This window comes from Psammomys obesus, unplaced genomic scaffold, assembly GCF_907164565.1.
Source record: "Psammomys obesus unplaced genomic scaffold, mPsaObe1.curated_primary_1811, whole genome shotgun sequence".
In the NCBI taxonomy this organism is placed as follows: Eukaryota; Metazoa; Chordata; class Mammalia; order Rodentia; family Muridae; genus Psammomys; species Psammomys obesus.
Genome location: NW_026596069.1, coordinates 33,656,474 through 33,679,149, shown reverse-complemented (window position 1 = coordinate 33,679,149; position 22,676 = coordinate 33,656,474). Strand labels below are relative to the sequence as shown.

Sequence of the window (22,676 nt, the reverse complement as noted above, 5' to 3'; positions counted from 1 at the left end):
GAGGCCTGATGAACTGGACCCTAGGATCATCCAGATTAGACCCTCCTGCACCAACTGGTATGCTGTCAGGGGGTTCAACCGATATCCAGCCCGCAGAGGAGAGCTGCAGGCTATTCCCTGAGTTCCAGCTTCCAGCATACAGTTCTACCTGTCTTCCCAAGAAGGGCTGCCAGGCCCCAGGGTCATCCATCCTCTGGCCCATGGCTCTCCCTGTCTTCCTGAGGAAGCCTGCAGGGTCCCCAAAGACCAAAAAATATTTTCAACAGAATCAGAGAAGAAAATTTCCCCAATATAAAGAAAGAGTTGCCTATAAACATACAAGAAGCCTACAGAACACCAAATAGATTGGACCAGAAAAGAAAATTCTCCCACCACATAATAATCAAAACACTAAATGTACAGAACGAAGAAAGAATATTAAAAGCTCCAAGGAAAAAAGGCCAAGTAACATATAAACAAAATTACACCTGACTTCTCAACAGAGACTCTAAAAGCCAGTAGACCCTGGGCAGATGTCTTGCAAACTCTAACACCGCAGATGTCAGCCCAGGCTGCTAAACTTTCAAAAGCAAAACTTTCAATTATTGTAGATATTCCATGAAAAAAAATTAAACAATATCTATGCACAAATCCAGCCCTATAGAAAATACTAGAAGGAAAACTCCAACACAAGGAGGTTAATTACACCCAAGAAAACACAGGAAAAGAAGAGAACAGACACATAGTATCACCACCAACATCAAAATTACAGGAACTAAGAATCATTGGCCATTAACATCTCTCCACATCGATGGACTCAATTTATCCCCCCAAAAGACACATGCTAACAAAATGAATGCGTAAACAGGATCCATCATTTCTCAGCATACAAGAAACATACTTCACCAACAAAAATAGACATTACCTCAGAGTAAAGAGATAGGAAAAAAGTTTTCCAAGCAAACGGGCCCAAGAAGCAAGCTGTAATAGCCATATCTAATAAAATAGACTTTCATCCAAAATTAATCAACGGAGATGGGGAAGGACACTTTATACTTAACAAAGGAAAAATCCCCCAAGAGAGCATCTTAATTCTGAACACCTATGCCCCAAATACAAGGACATCCACGTTTGTAAAAGGAACATCACTAAGGCTTAAAACACACATCAAATCCTACACATTAATAGTGTAGGGAGACTTCAACACCCCACTCTCACCAAAGGACAGGTCATTGAGACAGAAATTAAACAGAGAAAGAATGAAACTAACAGATGTTGTGAATTAAATGGACCTAACAGATATTTACAGAACTTTTCACCCAAACACAAAAGAATATACCTTTTTTTTTCAGCATTTCATGGAACTTCCTCCAAAATCAACCATATAGTCTGGCACAAAGCAAGCCTCAACTGATACAAGGAAATTGAAATAACACCTTGTATCTTATCAGATCACAATGAATTAAAAGCTGTACTTCAACAACAACAGGAAGCTTATAACCTTACAGAAACTGAACAACTCTCTACTCAGTGGCCACTAGGTCAGGGATGAATCAAAGAAAGAAAGAAAGACTTCCTAAAACTCAATGCAAATGAAGAAATAACATACCCAAACTTATGGGACACAATGAAAGCAGTGTTAAAAAGAAAGCTCATAGCACTAAGTGCCAACATAAAGAAATTGGAGCATTCTCATACTAGCAACTTAACAGAACACCTAAAAGTTCTAGAACAAAAAGAAGCACATACATCTAAGAGATGTTGATAGCAGGAAATAATCAAACTCAGGGCTGAAATCAATAAATTAGAAACAAAGAGCAACACAAAGAATCAACGAAATGAAGAGCTGGTTCTTTGAGAAAATCAACAAGATAGACAAATCCTCAGCCAAAGTAAAAGGTAGAGGTACATTATCCAAATTAATAAGATCAGAAAGGAAAAGGGGAACATTACAACAGACGCTGAGGAAATCCAAAGTCTTACTTTAAAAACCTCTATTCCACAAAATTGGAAAATCTAAATGAAATGGACAATTTTCTTTTCTTTTTTGGTTTTTTTTGTTTGTTTGTTTGTTTTGTTTCAATTTGGTTTGGTTTGGTTTTTTATTTATTTTTATTTTATTTTTTAATAATACTTTCTAAGATTTATTTATTAATTCATTATGCATACAGTATTCTGCCTGCATGGCAGAAGAGGGCATCAGATTTCATTACAGTTGGTTGTGAGCCACCATGTGGTTGCTGGGAATTGAACTCAGGACCTCTGGAAGAGCAGCCAGCAGTCCTGCTCTTAACCTCTGAGCCATCTCTCCAGCCCTCGACAATTTTCTTAATAGATTCCACAAACCAAAGTTAAATCAAGATCAGGTAAATAATTTAAATATTTCCCTAAGGAAATAGAAGCAGTCATCAAAAGCCTCCAAACAAAAAAAGCCCAGGTCCAGATGGTTTCAGTGCAGAATTCTAATAAATGTCCAGGGAAGAGCTAATACCAATACTCCTCAAACTATTCCATAAAATAGAAGCAGAAGGAACATTGCCAAACTCATTCTATGAACCACAGTCACCTTGATAGCTAAATAACACAAAGCGCCAACAAAGAAAGAGAACTTCAGATCAAGTTCTCTCATGAATATTGATGCAAAAATACTCTATATAGTACTCACAAACCAAATCCAAGAACACATCAAATACATCTTCCACTATGATCAAGTAGGCTTCATCCCAGAGATGCAAAAATCCATCAATGTAATCTATCATACAAACAAACTGATAGAAAAAAAATCACATGATCATCTCATTAGATACAGAAAAGGCTTTTGACTAAATGTAATACCCCTTCATGGTAAAAGTCTTGGCAAGATCATGGATACAAGGCCCATACCTAAATATAATGAAGGTGATATACAGCAAGCCTATAGCCAACATCAAATTAAATGAAGAGAAACTCAAAGCAATTCCATTAAATCAGTGACAAACCCTACTCTCTCCATATCTATTCAATACAGCACTTGAAGTTCAAGCTAGAGCAGTAAGACAATGAATGGAGATCAAGGGGTTACAAATTTGAAGGGAAGAAGCCAAAATATCCATATTTGCAGATGATGTGATAGTACACGTAAGTGACCCCCCAAATTCTACCAAAGAACTCCTACAGCTTATAAATACCTTCAGCAAAGTGGCTGGAAAAAAAATTAAATTAAAAACAAAACGAAACAGTAGTTTGTAGGTATGATGTTATTGTGTAATTCAAATGCTAATGCTGATTTCTGTACCCCCCATCTCTAGTTTTGATCCTTGTTCTGAGAATCTCCTGTGTCAATGTTGTATAAACTCTGCTCCCCAATGGACTCTGGATATGCCAATAAAGCAGCTTACAGCCAACCACTGAGCAGGGGAAAGAATAGGGATGGACTTCCTGCCAGCTAGGGGAGGAAGAATTAGAAGAGGAAGTAGGGGATTCAGCCATAGATAGATGTCCAAGAGGGACCAAGAGAGAGATCTCAGCAGAGAAAGCTACAAAGTGCAAGTATCTCTGTAATGTATGCTGGAAGGAAACAAGATTAGCTTAGGTTAAAAATAGAGTAAGTAATAACTGCTCATTTATTGTGTTATGAAGCTTATTAAACAAATATAAGAGTCTCAATTATTTGTGTGATAGATGGGTTAAGAGAGAAACAGAAATAAACACAGTTTTGTAAAAATAACTTTAACAGTAGTTCTCCTTTATACAAATGATAGACTGAGAAATAAATTAGGGAAAAAACACCCCTCACAATAACCACAAGCAACACAAAATATCTTGGTGTAACTCTAACCAAGCAAGTGAAAAACCTGTATGACAAGAACTTCAAGTCTTAGAAGAAAGAAACTGAAGAAGAAATCAGAAGATGGAAAGATTTGTCGTTGTAAATAAAAAAAAAGTGTTGGGCTACATAATGTTTATTATTTGCCCTATGATTATCACAATGGTGTTATTTAACCCACTATCACAAGAAGACACAGACACCTGTCAGATTTTATAATTGCCTTACTTACCTTAGGCTAGACAGATATTTCACCTATGCAGGCTCAATAATTTCATCATCCATCTCCCAGCCCCCATCCAATGCCATCCAGTTTAATCCTTCCTATTGGACCATCTTCCATCTGTAATCCCATGGTACTTGTTTGCATTCTTCATCTGGGCCTTTTCCTGCCACTATTGCAGTCCTTTCTCCCAGCCCACATGATTTCATGCTAATCCATTGTGGCATCCTCCTTCTTCCTCTTTTTTCCCATCTGTGTGTGTCCCATGATTCTCCTGTCCTCTCCAAACTCGGGAACCTTAGCCATACCTACCCCATTCTGCCCTGTCTAGGTATAAGCTGTTTAATTAACTAATAAGCTATGTCTTAGGCAGGGTTATAAAACAAGGATAGGTGTAACCAGATCTTGAGGGCCAGTAACATGCATCAGATCAACCTCCAACAATTTCCTATGCTGGTGGACTGGTAGAATTAACATAGTGAAAATGGCTATCCTACCAAAAGCAATCTACAGATTCAATGCAATTCCCATCAAAATATCAACACAATTCTTTACAGACTTTGAAAGAACAATTCTCCATTTCATGTGGAAAAACTGTTGGGATCAGTAAGCAGGCACCTCTACGGCCAGCCCCAAGGGACCTGACAAAACAGTTATCAGGCATTTGTGAAGACACCCAGACCACCTGGAATTACCTGCGCATGCCCTGGGTCACCCTATAAGAACTCCTGGAGCCCCTCCTCTTACTCTCTCTCTCCCTTCCCCCTCTCTCTCTTCCGCCTCGTCTCTCTGCGACCCCCTCCTTCTTCCCCTAATAAACCTCCCACATGGAACCGATCTCGTGGTGTGATTTGTGAACCCGCGTGTAACCTTCACAGGCGCACAGGCGCACGTTTCCTAACATTGGTGTGTTTCCTAACAAACACAATATAGCTAAAACAATCTTGTGCAATAAAAGAACCCTTAAAGGTATCAGCATCCCTGATTTCAAACTGTACTATAGAGCAATGATAATAAAAACTTCATGGCATAGAAACAGGCAGGTTGATCAACTGAATCGAACTGAAGAGCCAGAAATAAACCCACATACCTATGGGCACTTGATTTTTTTGACAAAGAAACCAAAACCACGCAACAGAAAAAAGACAACATCTTCAACAAATGATGCTGGTCTAATTGGAGATCTTCATATAGAAAAATGGATAGAGATCAGTATTTCTCATCCTGAAGAAAACTCAAGTCCAAGTGGATCAAAGACCTCAGCATAAAACTAGACACACTAAATCTAATAGACAAGAAAGTGGGGAAGAGCCATGAACTCATTAGCACAGGAGAGAACTTCCTGAATAGAACACCAACAGCACAGGCTCTAATATTTAAAAAAATTAATAAATGGGACCTCATGAAACTGAGGTAAGGCAAAGGAAAACAGGAAAACAAAGCAGCAGCCAACAAAATGGGAACCCCACATCTGACAGAGGGATAATACCCAAAATATATAAGGTACTGAACATCAACAAACCAAATAACTCAATTAAAAATGGGTACAGAGCTAAACAGAGAATTCTCAACAGAGGAATCTCAAATGGCCGAGAAGCACTTAAAGAAATGCTGAATGTCTGAGAAACGCAAATCAAAAGAACCCTGAGATTCCAGCTTACACCCATCAGGATTGCTATGATCAAAAACTCAAATTGCTGGTGGAAGTGCAAACTTGTATAATTACCATGGAACCAACTTAGCAGTTTCTTGGAAAATTGTGAATAGTTCTACCTCCAGCTACACCACTCCTGGGCTTATACCCAAAGGATGCTCCACCACCACAAAAATACTGCTCAGCTATGCTCATAGAAGCTTTGTTCATAACAGCCAGAAACTGGAAACAACCCAGATGTCCCTCAACCAAAGAATGGATAAAGAAAATGTGGTACAATTATACAATGGAGTACTAACTCAGCTATTAAAAACAACAAAATCATAAAATTTGCAGGAAAATGGATGGAACTAGAAAATATCATTTTGAGTAAAGTAATCCAAACCTAGAAACACACAAATGGTATGTACTAACTTATAAGCAGACATTAGTCATAAAGTACAGGATAACCATGCTACAGTCCACAGACCCAAAGAAACTAAGTTACAAGATGGGCCCAAGGGGGGGACACTTGAATCACACTCAGAAAGGGAAATACAATAGGTACTGGAGGTGGATAGAGGGAAGGAACTGGGTAGGAAAGGGGATGGGACTAGGAGATAACAGGGGTGGGACTGGGAGTAGGGAGTGATGGAGAGAGAGGGCCAGGTGAGAGAATGAAAATTGGAGGTGAGGGTCATCTCTGGGATTTGCCAGAGACCTGGAATAGGATATTGTCCCAGTAAGTCTATGAGGGTCACTCTTGCTGAGATTTTGAGCAGCAGAGAATATGGAGCCCGAAGTGGCCACCTCCTGTGGCCAGGCAGGATTTCCAACTCACCCTCAAAACCTTTGACCCAGTTTTTTTCTACAAGATGGGTCAAAGATGGAGCACAGATTTAGGAAATGGCCTGTTAATATTATTTTTATAAAACTGTGTTTCTCTAGATGTAGCCCATGGCAGCTCAGTGTCCAAGTGGGTTCCCTAGGAATGGGAACAGGGACTGTCTCTGACATGAACTCAGTGGCTGGCTCTTTGATCACTTCTCCCTGAGTGAGGCACAGCCTTACCAGGTCACAGAGGAAGACAATGCAGCCAGTCCTGATGAGACCTGATAGGTTAGGGTTAGAGGGAAGGGGAGGAGGACCTCCCCTATCAGTGGACTTGGAGAGGGGCATGGATGGAGAAGAGGGAGGGAGGGTGGGGTTGGGAGTGCTGAAGGAGGGGGCTACAGTTGGGATACAAAGTGAATAAACTGTAATTAATAAAAAATAAATAATTTTTTAAAATGTGTTTCTCAGTTTCTTTCTTAACTCAGCTATCACATAAAAAATTGAGACTCTTATTTTAACAAGCTTTATAGCACAAGAACTGAGCAATTATTAATCTATTATAACCCTCTAAACTAATTTGGCTTCCTCCCAGCATGCATCCCAGCAATACATACACTTTGTAGCTTTCCTGCTTCAGCTCTTCCTTTTGATGTTTCTTGGGCCTTTCCCATGGCTCAATGGCCTCTTCCTCCTCCAACTCCTCCTCACCTGGCTGGCAGGAACTCCAGCCCTATTTTCTCCCCTGCTCAGCAATTGGCTGTAGCTGCTTTATTGGCACAGTAGTGGACAATTGGGGAGCAGTGTTTACACAACACTGAAACAGAAGATTCTAAGAACAAGGATTGCAACCACATATGGGGTTATAGAAATCAGCATTTGAATTACACAACAACCTTATGCCTACAAAAAGCATCTGGGAGACTGGATTTCTACACTGGGTGGAGCTTGAGTATATACATATGCATATATACTCATATATATATATATATATATATGAATGAGACCTCAAAGCTCACCTCCACAGCAACACACTCTCTCCAAAAGGCCCATACCTACTACAAAAAGACCACACCTCCTAATAGTGCCACTCCCTATGGGCCAAGCATTCACATGAATGAATCTATGGGGGCCAAACCTGTTCAGACCACTAAAGAAGGTGAGTCTTTTTCCAGCCCCTCCAGAGGCATCAGGGGGAAAGCAGTGCAGGCTGGTAAGGGGTCGTGGCAGCAGCAGGTGCTCTCAACCCTGCGACTTCTCTCCAGCCCCCGCTTTCTTCTTCACCGTGAGCTGCTTCTCTTACCTCAGACATTTAGAAATGGTTTACTAGCAGTTGGTTCCTCTCTGTTTTGTAGAGGTGAGCAGATTATATGTTGTTTGAAGCTTATTTAAAAGGCCTTATAAAAAAAGAATTTTGGATGGCCATCTTACCAAAAGCAATCTATGGATTCAATGCAATTCCCATCAAATTACCAACATAATTCTTTACAGACCTTAAAAGAACAATTCTCAACTTCATATGGAATAACAAGAAAACCAGAATTGCTAAAAACAATCCTGTACAATAAAAGATCTTCTGGAGGTATCTCCATCCCTGATCTCAAGCTGTCCTATAGAGCAACAGTAATAAAAACTGCATGGTACTAGCATAGAAACAGAATAATGAATAAATGGAACCGAACTGAATACCCAGAAATAAACCCACACACACCCATGGACACCTGATTTTTGACAAAGATGCCAAAACCATACAATGGAAAAAGACAGCATCTTCAACAAATGGTGCTGGTCTAACTGGAAGTCCACATGTAGAAAAATGCAAAAAGACTCACATCTATCACCCTGCACAAAATTAAAGTCAAAGTGGATAAAGATCTCAACATAAAACCAGACTGTGGGGAGCCGCTGGTCTGCCGGGCTGCTTTGTTATCTAGATCTCAGCAGAAAGACATGTTTTCACCCTGGTCTTCACTGGAGTCAGTGAAAAGCTGGCAAGCCTATCTCCTGTTGTTTGAGACAGCGGGTGAGACATCTTGTCCATTCACACCTTTTGTTTGTGAGGATCACACAGACAGGTGGTCAAGGTAAAGAAGTTTTAACTTCCCTGTGAACTCATTCACTGTACTGAGGTGCTTTTGCTCTGACTTAAAAAGGGATTACTGGAATAAACTGGGCGACTAGTTTCCACTGGAAGCCCTCTTGGAAAGATCCCACGTGTAGTGCATTGGTTTATTAATTTTCTTTCAGTCTTCACTCCTGACTCAAGAACTGTTCGACTCCGCCGGCAGGTCTGGCAGTTTGGCGCCCAGAGAGCAACTTGAGATACAGGGAAGGATTGAAGGACACCACAGGTGTTGGCTCTTTGAGGCTCCATATGAATTACACCAAGAGGGAAGACAAGATTGAAACAAATTAATAATCAAGGAAATACATTCATTCCAGGTTTAGTCCAAGGTTAAGGCCCAATAGCTATACAAGACAAGACAGACACTTGTTTCTTAGAAAAACCTTTACATTAAAAAAACAAAACAAAACTATCCTTTGGACAAACAATGTACATATAAAGTAAGAAGAAGATAAAACTTCTGCTTTGAACTCATAATGAGCTGAGCGTATAAATAAAATCACTGCTTTAAACTGATAATGAGCAAAAAGTATTGTTCTGACTGGTTTGCAAACCCCAAAAGACCAGGAATAAATAGACTCCACTTAAATACATGAAGTTTTAAATTGTATACGTGTTCGAACACGGGGCGCAAACCTGTGGAAACAGAAGAGGAATGCGGCCCTGAGGTCTGGGGTACAGAGTTTTTAAGGGAAAAAAAATGTAAGCAGTGATGTACATGCTTTGGCAGTACATGATTGGGTAAAGAAAACTGACTTTTGAAATGATTGGTCCACTTTAGGCGCCAAGGCTACTAACAGTTCTGGTCTGGTCTTATGGGCTAGTTTCCTAGCAACTGTATAATTAGAGGGCAGGGAAAGAATGCAGTAAGAGGAGTTCTTCTCAGGGCATTACTGGACAAGTCTGCACCCAGGTAGCCTTAGATCAGGCTTTAACCTTTAATAATATCAGCTGATTTTTAATCTTTTGGTCTCTCAGTATCTAGTTAGATATACTTCTAATGAAATAACTTAACAATCAATAGTCCTACTGTAACTCCCTTTTTGTGTAATGAGTGTATCTATTCTTGAATGAGGTAATTTTTCTGACATAGAAAACCTTTGTCTCAGAAGGTATAAAACCCAGGTCAGAAATGAAGTTGTTAGTTGATTGGAGATTTCTTCTATTCACCATCGACCAAATATGTGTCTGTTTGTCTGATTGTCTGTGTATATGTTTATATGCATGATTGTCTGTTTGTATGTCTGTATGAATATATATGTACAAGTGTGTAAATATTTGTTTGTGTATACGCATGTGCATGTATGATGGGGGCCCCTGGAATGTATGCATGAATGTATACATGTCTACATGTCTGATTGTTGGCCTGCATGCATTTATGAACTGGTCCTATGGAATGTACAGGAATGCATGGCTTTTCTTCTCTCTGAGAAGAGCCCATGCAGGGGCCCTGATGCTCATCCCTGAGTCATGTAGGGGCCCTCCTGCTCAACCCTGAGCCGTGTAGAGGCCCTGATGCTCATCCCTGAGCCGTGTAGGGGCCCTGATGCTCATCTCTGGGTAGAAGTCCCACAAGTTTTTCACTAGAATAAGTAATTATGTAGTAAACCCTTATAAAAAAGTCTGAAGGGTAATTTATCTGGCTGACTTTGTGTACATCTCTTCAGGCTTTCCCCTGTTTGTGTCAAAGCTGTACTTGTCAGGTTCAGAAAGGGGTCAGACAGTCCTGTTAGTGTTCCTAAACAATGACTCTGGCTTCCAGGAGAATGAGTATGAGAAAGATGGGACCAGAAGCTGAAAGTCAGCTGAGAGGCCAGAACAGAGGGGAAGAAGATGACCATCAATCCATAATATTGTCAGAAACGACAGAAGTTACGATGTTGTAATAGGTCGGACAGGAAGGGAGAGGAGACCCAGAATTCAGTCTGGGGACGCTGTGTAAAGAGACGTCTTTAGGGTAAGTGGCTGGACGGTTATTTAGTCAGAATTTAGTCAGAATTTAGTCAGAATCTAGTCTTTCACTCTTACAATTTCAGGTGTAAAGATTTTGTTTATCCCTCTAGAAGACAGATGAGTGACATACCTCTGACATCAAGCAACAAAGCCAGGCAAGATGTCTGGGACAACTTCCAGCCAACAGTTCCCATCTGGCTCATCTCACACAAACAAGGAACTCAGCACAGATCCTCCCAGTCTGCTGCTCAGCATCAGGCTGTTCTCGCAGTATGAGACTCTGATTGGTTGACACCTAATCTTGGCTGTGAGGGTTCATGGGCAGCTTTGACCGCCAGCGAAAGCCCAGTTCACAGAGGTTGATCCTGGCCTGTATCTGTGTAAGAAGAACTCATTTGTATTTGTTTTCCTCAGACCGTGTGAGCCCAGATCCCTGCAAAGTCCCTTCCCAGGGATCATTCAGTCTTCCTGTTTGGCTGTCACCAATATTGTGACATTTTTGAGAATTATGGAATTTTCTTTTTTTTTTATTGCTTTTTATTTATTTATTTTTCTTTATTAATTACACTTTATTCACTTTGTATCCTCCCTGTGGTTCCCTCCCTCCTCCCCTCCCAATCCTTCCCTTCCTCCACCCTCTGCATGCATGTCCCTCTCCAAGTCCACTGATAGGGAAGGACTTCTTTTCCTTCCTTCTGATCCTAGTCAATTAGGTCTCATCAGGAGTGGCTGCATTGTCTTCTTCTGTGACCTGGTAAGGCTGCTTCCCCCTCAGGGGGAGGTAATTAAAGAGCAGGCCAATCAGTTCATGCCAGAGACAGTCCCTGTTCCTATTACAATGGAACCCACTTGGATACTGAACTGCCATGGGCTACATCTGTGCAGGGGTCTTAGGTTATCTCCATGCATAGTCCTTGGTTGGAGTATCAGTCTCAGGAAAGACCCCTGTGCTGAGATTTTTTGGTTCTGTTGCTCTCCTTGTGGAGTTCCTGTCCTCTCCAGATCTTACTGTTTCCCACTTCTTTCCTAAGATTTCCTGCACTCTGCCCAAAGGTTACCCATAAGTCTCAGCATCTGCATTGAGAGTCTGCAGGGCAGAGCCTTTCAGAAGTCCTATGTGTCAGGCTCCTGACTTGTTCCCTCTTTTCTCCTTCTTCTGATGTCCATCCTCTTTGCCTTTCTGGATAGAAATTGAGCATTTTAGCAAGAGTCTTCCCTCTTGATTAGTTTCTTTAAGTGTACAGATTTTAGTAGATTTATCCTATATTATATGTCTACATGAGTGAGTATATACCATGTGTATCTTTCTGCTTCTGGGATAGCTCACTCAGGATGATCTTTTCCAGATCCCACCATATACCTGCAAATTTCATGATTTCCTTGTTTTTTATTTATTTTTATTTTTTTAATTCAAGTTTTGAGACAGACTAAAGGCTTTCAGTAGCTGAGGACAATCTTGAGTTTCTGATCATCTTGCCTTCTCCTCTCAAGGGCTGGGATTATATTTTGCTTGGTTTATGTGGTGCTGGGATCTTTTCTAGTTGAACCATAGAATGGGTCTTTTTTAGAAGACAAAAGAAGAAACATACTCTTCTGAAACTCTTGGTCAATGAATGATTAAGATTTACTTCCCTTTCCTATATGAACTTTATTTCTAGAAAACTAGGTAATTATTGATAGAATAATGAATTGATTATTCTGTGTGGCTTGAATAACAGGAAGGGTGGTGACCCTGGCTAACCTCCAGAGAAGCAGAGTGAGTAAAAGTATTGCCAGTTGGGGTTCCACAGATAGCGTTGGGATGGCTGGTTTGTTATTGAATATAGGAGGTGTTTTATGCTGTTATTTTTACTTTGAAAATTGTCTATCTTTTAAATCTACGTTAAAATTTTTAGCAATGAAAAGATACGAGAAATTAGATTTGACAGTGCTTACACAGCATATCGTGAGTCCTAGTTGAGATCCCTAACAACACTCTCAAACAGAGAGAGGGAGAGAGAGGATATGAATGGCTCTATCTGTAGGATAGAGAGATAAAATAAGATCTATGACCATCAGCTGTTGGGTTTGATCTGGAGCTACTATGTATGCAAACGTTAATTGCTTAACTCCTGAGATTCTTATGAGCAAAATCTCATATATCCAAAATGACATTGTGAGAACCTTGCTTTCCAAATTATCTCTGATTCCCTAATAAAGTTGCCTACAGCCTGGACTGGGCAGAAAAGAAGCCAAGATTCTTGGGCCTTTGGGGGTCAGAGAGAGACCATGAGGAAGAGAGAGGAGGATGAAGAATGGAGCAGGTAGCCATGGGTTAGCATGAACTAGAAGCAGTGTCTGGGAGGAGCTTGCTGTGAGGATTGGCATGACGGAGAGCAGCAGCCCAAGTGAAAAACATGTACAAATGTTTAAGGGGGGTTTTGGCTGGAAAATAGACAAGATAGCTTAAAGGGGTAATACCTGCCCAGCCCCAGTGCATTAAGGCTTATTAAAAATCTAACAGGTTTCTATGTCTTTTATTTATATAAAAGCAGGTTAAGGAATAAAACTGCCACCTTAATAATTATATGAATTTATATTAAATATGAAAAAACATTCAACAATAAGATTTTGGTTGTTGTAACTGAATAGTAAATATTTTGTTGTCTTAGTCCATTAAGAGAACTATAACTAAATACCACAAATTAAAATTTTATCTGTCACAGCTCTAGTGCTAGGAGAGCAAAGATCAAGGTGTTGGCCATATTATTAATTATATTACCTGTCTCACTGAAGCATTTCATATATATATATATATATATATATATATATATATATATATATATATATAAAAGACTGGAAAAAAATTAAATTAAAAACAAAACGAAACAGTAGTTTGTAGGTATGATGTTATTGTGTAATTCAAATGCTAATGCTGATTTCTGTACCCACCATCTCTAGTTTTGATCCTTGTTCTGAGTGATATATATATATACATATATATATATATATCACTAGTAAACAGTCTCAGCATATGCTCCTGAGTAGCCACCCCCAAATCTCAAGGGATACTTCAAAAATTTAATTTGTCTGCTGGGAATGAGTAAGCTGTCATTGAACTTCTCACAAAGGGACAACAGGCTAGTGTGTTGTTGCAGAGACAGTTGTTTGCTGGGCTTTTGAATATTCAGCCACATCTGGTCTCAGCAGTTGTGATAGAGGGAAAGTAGGTTCTGGATAACCTTACTTTGTCAAGTAAAGAATCCAGCTTAGAAATGTCACACGCCATGCCTGCTCTCGGTTGACTTGCCTGGACCAGACGTGTGTCCTTACTCAGTTACATGAAGGCAGGCAGTATGCTGTCATCTGTCCAGAAGACAGGAGAATTAAAAGCTTTTGGCAAAGAATTTGAATGATTTCCTAACTAAAAACCCCTGTGTCTTGGTGTCTTGGTAGTTAAGCCTTGGGGATAATTATACCTTATTGCTACCCCTAAGATAGCTATGAGTGCTCATTCTTCCTGTTGGGCCATGTCCTATGATGCACAGTCATACAATACACCGAATGCAGACATTGTGAAATGAATGTGAGGCTATTGGTAATTTCATTATTAATTCAAAAAAAATTTTTTTAATATTTGATCTTTGTATCTCTCAGTCCTGGATTGAGCCAGGGCTGCTTGCTTGAGCTTCACCCTTAGTCTTTAGCAATATTTTTTAGAAGATAGTGTTGGAAGTTGAAAGATGGCTCAGTGGATAAAATACTCACTGCACAAACCTGTGGAGTTCAGATCTCCAGAACCTGTGTAAGGCCTGGCAGGTATGGTATATGCCTTTAATCCCAGCACTTAGAAGGCTAAGACAGTAGATCCTCAAGGCAAACTAGCTTGCTGGAATAGCCAGAATTGGTGAACTTAGGTGCAGTGAAAAAGCCTGCCTCAATAACTGAAATGGAAAGCAATTGGGGAAGATAGCCAGCAAGGACAGCACGGGCAGCAGGCAGGGGTTTTCTGTGTCTGTGGACTCATGCCATTTGGGCAGAGTCTGGCTGCTTGGCTGAGTGGTTCCCTGCTGTTGCAGTTGCTCGCTGCTTACTGCTGTGGTTTGCTGCTTTGCTGTTTGACTAGACTGCTGGCATTCTGACAGCTGAGACTGGTATATCCCTAAAGACTCTAATCAGGAGGAAGTAGCTAAAAAAGGTCCACAGTCCCTTTTCCTACTAATATCCTACCTAAGGTTGGGGTGTAGGAAGGAAGGTAGAGGTGTTTAAAAACATTAAATAAGTAGGTGTTTGAATAATCTAAGCCTACAATTGTTATTTTGCTAAATGGCCATGTTGTCAAGTTGCCTTCTAAATGTTTATGCTTATACCATATACCTAGGCTGTTCTTCACTTTGGTCAGAGAAGCTTCTGTTTGCAGCAGGCAACAGTCAATGTTGAGATGCATAAGTGGTCAAAGTGCTAAGAATAGGAGACTGAGTGCTCATCCTAAATGAGATATTTTTCTCACTCTCTACCACCATTACCAAGGTTCAAGGAACATCAAAGAGAAGGTGGAAAGAACGTAAGAGCTAGATGATTGTGAGGAGATGCTGTGTGAAATGTAAACTTCTGGGCAGGACATGGCTGTTGAACTTATGATCTCACACCAGCTGTGCGTACCTGTATTAAGATCAGCACAAGATCAAACCAGCCAAACTTCTGATTTTTTTTTAGATTTATTTCACTTCATTTGTATGAGTGTTTTCTTGCATGAATGTATGTGTACCACACATGACTGGTGCCCAACAAAGTTAGAAGGCGGCACGAGATCCCTTGGAACTGGAGTTACTGTGGCTCTGAGCCACTATGTGGGAGCTGGGAAGTGAACCCAGGTCTTCTGGTAGAGCAACAAGCACTCTTAACTCCTGAGTCACTTCTCCAGTCCCCTTTTTCAGAACAATTTATTTTTACTGTATTTCATGCTCAAATTTCTTCTCTTAACCAGTAAAGGAAGCTCCAGAAAATTTAATTAACTAAAAACTACATTGTATAATTTTCCATTTGCCTCTGAAATGATTATGCTAGTAAATAAAATAAATGGCAAGGTGAATTGTGAACTTCATTGTTGAAGCCATGAATCAATCATGCTTCCTAATTCTATAACAATGCACACAGAAAACCCTTGAGAGCAAACAAAATTGATACAAAGTACAACTGCATTTGTATGGGAAAAGCCTTTAAGTTTTTAGTAGCATTTGTATTTTCCTTATTATCCTGGAAGCCACAAATTAATAAACTTGAACTTAGTATGTTATAGAACAGTATGACTGGGCAAACATAGCCACATGTTACAAAACAAGTGAAGTGACAAAGTAACTTTGCTATCTTTTTTGTTTAATTTATTGTTAACAAAGCAACATGATCTATTATAAAGTAACTTTTTAAAATTTAAATGTGAAATAGATATGGGCCCAAAACTACTGTTAAAAAAATTAAGGTATACGCCTAACCATTTTCATTTACTTAGTACATATGTAGAAAATGAGGATACTAGTAAATTACCATTTAATAAAATAATTACAGAAATCACTTTAGTATAATTAAACACAACAGAATCCAAGGAAAACTGTACAAGTGTCTTCTTTGTCATTTAACAAGCACTACGAAAGCTGGGTATAGGAGCACACACCAGTAATCCTAGCGCATGGGAGGCAGAAGTATGCAGTCTAGATGCATGGTACAAGCTTGTCACACATACACACATCAATTGTAACTGCGGGATTTTGCAATGAGTCTGTCAATAATAGGAAATACAGTGTAATTAAGGTATGCAAGCAAGTGTTGATATAAAAATATGGATTTTTTAATAAGATTTATCAACAAATTCTCATGTTATTCTTACTCATTTCTTTGTCAATAATTTCAAAACACATTAAAAAAAATTTGGGTGCTTGAATTGGCTGGTAGGTGTCATAATTATAACTGCCCTTCAAGAACTGAAAAGTTGTTTTCCCAAAAGCTAATGCTATTTCCTAGCTCTTGTGTGAAGAGTTGTTAACAGGAAGTGTGCTCTTTAGTGTGCTGTTCAGACAAAGGCCTGTGCAAATAAGTGCTGCTGTGCCTAAGCAAGCATTCCCAACACCAGAGAGGAGGCCTGAGCTCTACACTTGTTCACAGCTGAGCAAAACTGTTTATCCTGGGGAATGCTTGTCTTATTTAATAGGTAAGGGCTAAAAAGCAGTAGGTGGTCAATAAATGAATCTATTTGTAGAGTATTCTTGTTAAGAGACTGTGTGAGTGCCTCCTGGTTTACACACAGGTGTGAAACATTGCTCTCTGCTTGTTCTGTTAACAGCCATTGTACATGTCTCTCTTCTTAACTGCGTGTGTATTGCTGCTTGGTACAAAGTTTAATTTGCATTGGTGAAGAGACTCTGTGTTCAGATTTGTGCTTGTAGTCACCTGAGAAAAAGGGAAGGAGTGTGGGTGGTAGAGCAGCCATCGATCCAGAAGCAGAGGAGGGCAGATCTTTGTTGCAGGATATTAGAGCCCATTGTGAACCCCAAAATTGTTAACTGTAAAACCCTGTTTATTTGGTGTGGTTGAGCCCTAACACATACCTTTAATCCAAGAACTTTCTATTTATTTTAAACAGGTGATTATGGTATGTTTCATGCAGCCCTAGCACACACCTTTAACCCAAGAGCTCTCCTGTTGACCAATCTATTAAAGTTAACCCTAGGTCAAGAGGTTGAGCAAGAAACCAGCTGACAGGGATTAAAGAGTAGGAGGGACTTTGAGTTTTGGGCTTTGAATTAGCAAGCCTTAGGCCTTGGGTTTTGGGCCTTTTCTTCCTGGGATGTCAGTTGTACTAGTGAGCCTTTTGGGTTTTTTCCATCTGGATCTGAGCTGAGCAGGAAGGTCAGCTGGGTGCTTTCTCTGCCTCTCAGACCTAGCAGGTTTTCACCCCAGCATCTGGTTCCTGAGTGCTTATTGGTAAAACAGAACCATTGGGATTCCATCATTGTTTCTAACAAGATGGAATTGTTTCTAACAAGAGATCTCTGAGTTCCAGGACAGCCCCAGGCTACAGAGAGAATTCTGTCTTGAAAAACAAAACAAATATAAACACCCCTACCCCCCTCACAAAAAGGAAAAAGGGACTCTTGACCAGGAATTGGAAGCATTGATTTTAAACCACTTGCTGGTTAAATTAACCTTGGTGCTATTGATAATTTAGATATTTTAGATCAGGCCTTGAAAAAGAAACAACAAAACAAGAAATCCAGGCAACAGCCACATAGAATAGCAGTCAAGACTTGTTCTAAAAAGTTATTTTCTTGTATGTGTATGAGTGTTTTGCCTGCACAACACTTGTATGCTCGCAGTATTGGATCAACTAAAACTAAAGTTACAGGCTGTTATGGGCCACCACCTGAGTTCTGAGTGCTGAACCCGAGTCCTCTGAAAGAGCTGCCAGTGCCAACTGATGAGCCATCTCCCCAGTCCCAGAAAATCCATTTTTAAATATGCTTGAATGCCACTGATGTGCCATAGGACACTGGCATACCAACATGAACAGAATCCAACAATTCACTAAAAGGACAAAAGCCACTCGAACAGTAACATTCATTTGAGTTCTCCGTGACTGTGCTATGTGGATATCTCATGCTAAACATTTTCTATCACAATCTTCCTAAGAGAGTGGCTAAGCCTAGCGATTTCTGTCACATAAATAGTAAGCATAAATAGTAAGTGATACAACTAGAATTCAAATTCAGGTAGTAAAAGGAGGGAATAGGGACTGGATTCTAAGTTTCAATGATCAAGAACACACTCCCAATGAGAGGAGTAAGGCAGGAGAGAAAAACAGGAGAAATAATGGAGACCTGGGAGGGAAAGCATCCTGGCCTTTGAGTTTCTGAAGTTCCATCTTCACTGTCCTTCTTACAGTTGTGCCTGGGGAGTAAACATGTGCTACCACACCTGGCTACTAAGCAGGTTCTGAAGATCCAAGCTCAGGAGGCAGGCTTGCATGACAACCACTTAACTTCATTGAGTCATCTCCTTACTCTGTCAACTAAAAAAGCTGATTTTTGCATATAAATCTTTTCATTCTAAAGCACTTCTTTATAATTTTGAATGGGAAATCATTTAACTAGGCCATATGAAATTTTAAGGTCCTTGATATGACTTGACAACTTTCAGATGTCTACTTTATATCTGAATTTGTCCTATCTTATATCCACATCAGGGTATGAGAGTGTCCACATCATTCTCGCTAATGGAATTCACCCATAAGTTAAGCATATTGGTAAATCAGATTTATGGAGAACACACTTTAGCTCTTTGAATAAAATGTCATAGGCATTTTCGATATTTTGCGAATTGATATGTAGACACTTCGTTTACTTAAAGTGTAATTTTATGTACTTTTAAATATCTATTTATCTTCACATTGTACTATATACATACTTTTGCCCCAACATGAATTTTATTGTGTGAGTCACTGCTTCTGAATTGAGGTTCATGGCCCCATTTTATCTGTGAAGTGTCCAACATATAATAAAGAAAATGTACACTATACTTTATGGAATTATTCTTAAGATCAGGTAATGTAAGTAATGCTCCCTTTTGCATTGTCTGTCACAGATCATACAAATAATTTTACGAAACCAAAAGCTTTGCACTTGTGTAACAGCTCCATCTCAGAGTCTAGGAACACCAAAACAAGAGATTCCGAATGCCTGAAAGATCTCAAGCTATAGTTGAAAACGGATGTGAACTCTGATAGTGAAATCTCTGAACGCAAATCACAGCGATAACGTTTGCAATCTTGAAAGCCTGGGCGCGGGAGCTGTACTCGAGCAGGTCCGGATTCCAGTTTTCTCTTCTCTCGCTTCAATTTTAGAAAAACTTGTGCTGAAAATGTCGAAGGCCGAAGCAGACACGTGCGAGTGGCGTTCCGTTTCTTCTTCAGTTGGCTGGCTTCTGTTTTTAGACAGCAGCTGCTCTAGATGCTACAGCAGGCTAGAAATGCAGGACAACCGGAGGGCAGGGCGGGGTCGCGCCGGGACCGGCATTTGGGAGTCGCTGGGGGTGAGACGCGATGTGCGCGGTCGGTTTGGGGCTGGTGCAAACCGGAGCGCCGCGCCAGCTGGGCTGGGACCGACGACAGAGAATCCAAGCACAGCTTTGCAGTGAGAGGAGCGCCCGCCTAGCCACTTCCGGCGCGCTCGGGAGCCCCGGCGTGGGCCTGAGCGGCGCGCAGGCGCAGAGGCGGAGCCCGGAGGGGGCGTGGCAGCGGGAAGCGCTCTCTGCGCCTGTGCGCCGCCCTGTTAGGTCAGCGGGGGCCGGGGCTTTGGGTCGGCGTCGTGCGGCCTCGGTTGTCCCGGCCAGGCCGCCCTTCACACCTCACTGCGGCGTCGCGCCGGGTCTCTGAGCTCGGCGGGGAGCGGGGAGGTAAGAGCCCCGGAGCCGCCACCGGCCTCTCCCTAGTGTCCTGCGGGCGGAGGGGCGGCCGGCCGCGGGCTCTGCGGGCTGTGACGGCCTGGCCTCGCCCTCCTCGGGGACCCGCCGGCCGCCTGGCGCTGTGCGGCCGGGACACGCTAGCCCACCGCAGGTCCGGCCCAGTCCGGAGCGCCTGGGCCCGTGAGTCCTCGCGGCGCCAGTTAGCGCCGCCGTCTCGTCTCACGGATGCCCAGGGTCCGCTCTCGCTGCCTTTCCTGCGGTGCCTCTGAAGAGATGACCTTACTGTAAACGGCTAACCGGTTTGTACGACCGTGATTGCAAATTGTTACATTCCAGACTCGTATTCTTGGTTGGACAGTGTCAGGAAACCGGTCCGTAAATTTAAGACTGAGTTCATCTTTTTATTTAAAGAGCATTTGGGTGATGTCATCCATTTCCATCACGTAGTCATCTGATTTTGGCGTTTCTTGCGTTGGCAAAAGTTTAATAGTTTGATTCATTAGAGCTTGGTTTTTCACAGACTTTTTTCTCTCTCTTGGATATTAAACTATGCATTTAGTGGTAAGCTATTTAAAAATTACAGCAAGTAATGATGATAGGAAGTAATGATAGAGTTCTACCATGCAAAAGTAATCAGCCACTTAGCATTTTAACATTTTTTGGGGTCCTTTTTGTACCCTGTTGCATTTTAAGTTTAAGATGATCAGGTTGTTGTTTGCCTTCCCCTGTTTTTAAAAAACCCATTACTTTTTTACTATACACACAATATGTGCAAAAGCATCTTTTGAAGTAGCTACCTTACAGATAAAACTAAATTCCCTTTATCCTTAATCATAATACTGTGGTTACACATAGTTCCCCTATGACTGAAGGTAATGACAATTAGAGAATATTGAAGAAAAAAATAATTGTTAATGCAGTATATTTAACATTTGGAAATTAAAACTCAGGAAAAAAATCTAATGTATTCACTTAAAAATAGTAATATAATCGTGGTGGATCATGACTAATCCAGCAAGTAACAATGTGGAGACAGGAAGATTGAGCTACAAGTCAGCCTGGTGTACACAGTAAATTCCTGTCTCAAAAATAAAGCAAGAAAAAAGTAAAAACACCAGTGAGCTAACTAAATATCTGTATTGAAAATGAACTGGAGGACAGTATTGTTTTACCTGGAAGCAAGCCACTTTAATGCCTGGCACAAGACAGCTGAATTCTTGTGTTTCTTAGTTCATCATGGTGTGCTGGCTTGTTTAGATTAAAGCCATGGAAAAAAAAATCTGTCTTTGCCTGGGCTAGAAAAGAACCTGGAGGACCTGCTTCCAGTGTGTCTCAGCAAAGCCTGAGAAAACCGGTTTAGCCATTCTTCTGTTAAATACACTATTCACTTGTTGCACTTCCCACTAACAAACTTTGCAACATTGAAAGTTCCTTGTGTTCTTGTGCACAGTGCTAGTGTTTTTCTGGAGGTTGAATTGTTAGGTCATTATGGACTTATGCTCCTTTTTTTTTTTTATTTTGATAGACAAGGAAATTAACTTGGATGCATTTCATAATTTTATGTTCCATGTCATTTGTTTGAATTATATCACCTAATGATTGGTAAAGTATTTGCATATTTTTCCAGTAGTTTTGGATTCTTGAATTTAAAGAGAGTATGGGATATACCCCCCCCCCCCACCAGAGTATTTCTGTGTAGTGTTACATTGTGTGCCTGAAACGCTGTGAAACCTTCAGGTGTTTTACTTACTTACAGTCTAGTGTTGAAGTGCCCGTCTTAACAGATGTTTATATGGTAAGGATGTGTTATTATTTTTAAATTAATTAACTTTACATCCCAACCAGTTTCCCCTCTTTCCTCTCCTCTTAGTCCTCCCTGCTTCCATCTACTCCTCCCTTTCTCTTCAGAAAAGGAGAGGCCTTCCATGAATATCAACCAGCCCTGACATGTCAAGTTGCAGAAAGACTGGGTACATCTCTCCAATTGAGGCTAGCAGGGACAGCCCAGTAGGGGGAAAGGGTCCCAAAAGCAGGCAACAGAGTCAGATACAGCTTTTGCTCCCCTTGTTAGGAATCCCATATGAAGACTAAGCTACACAACTGTAACACATGTGCAATCCTATGAAGTCTCTTCAGCCCCTTTGGGCCAGATTAGTTGATTCTGTAGGTTTTCTTGTGGTGTCCTTGACCCTTCTGGCTCCTACAATCCTTCCTTCCCCAGGAATCTCACCTAATGTTTGACTGTGGGTCTCTGTATGTGTTTCCATTGGTTGCTGGGTGAAGCCTCTCTGATGATGGTTATGCTAGAGTGTTGTCTGCAAGTATGGCAGAATATCATTAACAGTGGCAGGAGTGAGCCTCCTCTCATGGCAAGCATCTCAAGCTGGACCAGTGTCCAGATTGGACATTCCCTCAATTTCTGGTTCATCTTTACCATCACACATCTTGTAGGCAGGACAAATTGAGGGTCAAATGTTTTGTGGCTGGGTTGGGTATACTAATCCCTCCTTTGGAAGTCTTGCCTGGTTACAGGACATGGTCAGTTCAGGCTCCATGTCCCCAATGCTAGGATCACCCTCATAGAGTCCTGGGGGCTTCCATTGCCCTAGGTTTCTAGCTCATCCCAGAGATGCTTTCCCGACCCGGAGTCCATTTCTCTCCCAGTACTCTCTCCCTCTGTCCTTCCCACACCTGA

At 40.9% G+C, this 22,676-nt stretch overlaps 1 protein-coding gene across 5 annotated transcripts in view; it reads left to right on the top strand.

The window, feature by feature from the left end:
- The first annotated feature begins 19,868 nt into the window (after positions 1–19,868).
- Zfyve16 (zinc finger FYVE-type containing 16) overlaps positions 19,869–22,676 on the top strand; it is a 42,618-nt gene continuing 39,810 nt past the window's right edge. For 4 of the 5 annotated variants that reach the window (XM_055625425.1, XM_055625424.1, XM_055625422.1 and 1 more), the window contains exon 1: positions 19,869–19,972. The gene's annotated coding sequence lies outside the window, so the exon portion shown is untranslated. Of the gene's footprint in view, positions 20,281–22,676 lie in introns of all 5 variants that reach the window. The other variant, XM_055625426.1, reaches the window with a different exon arrangement.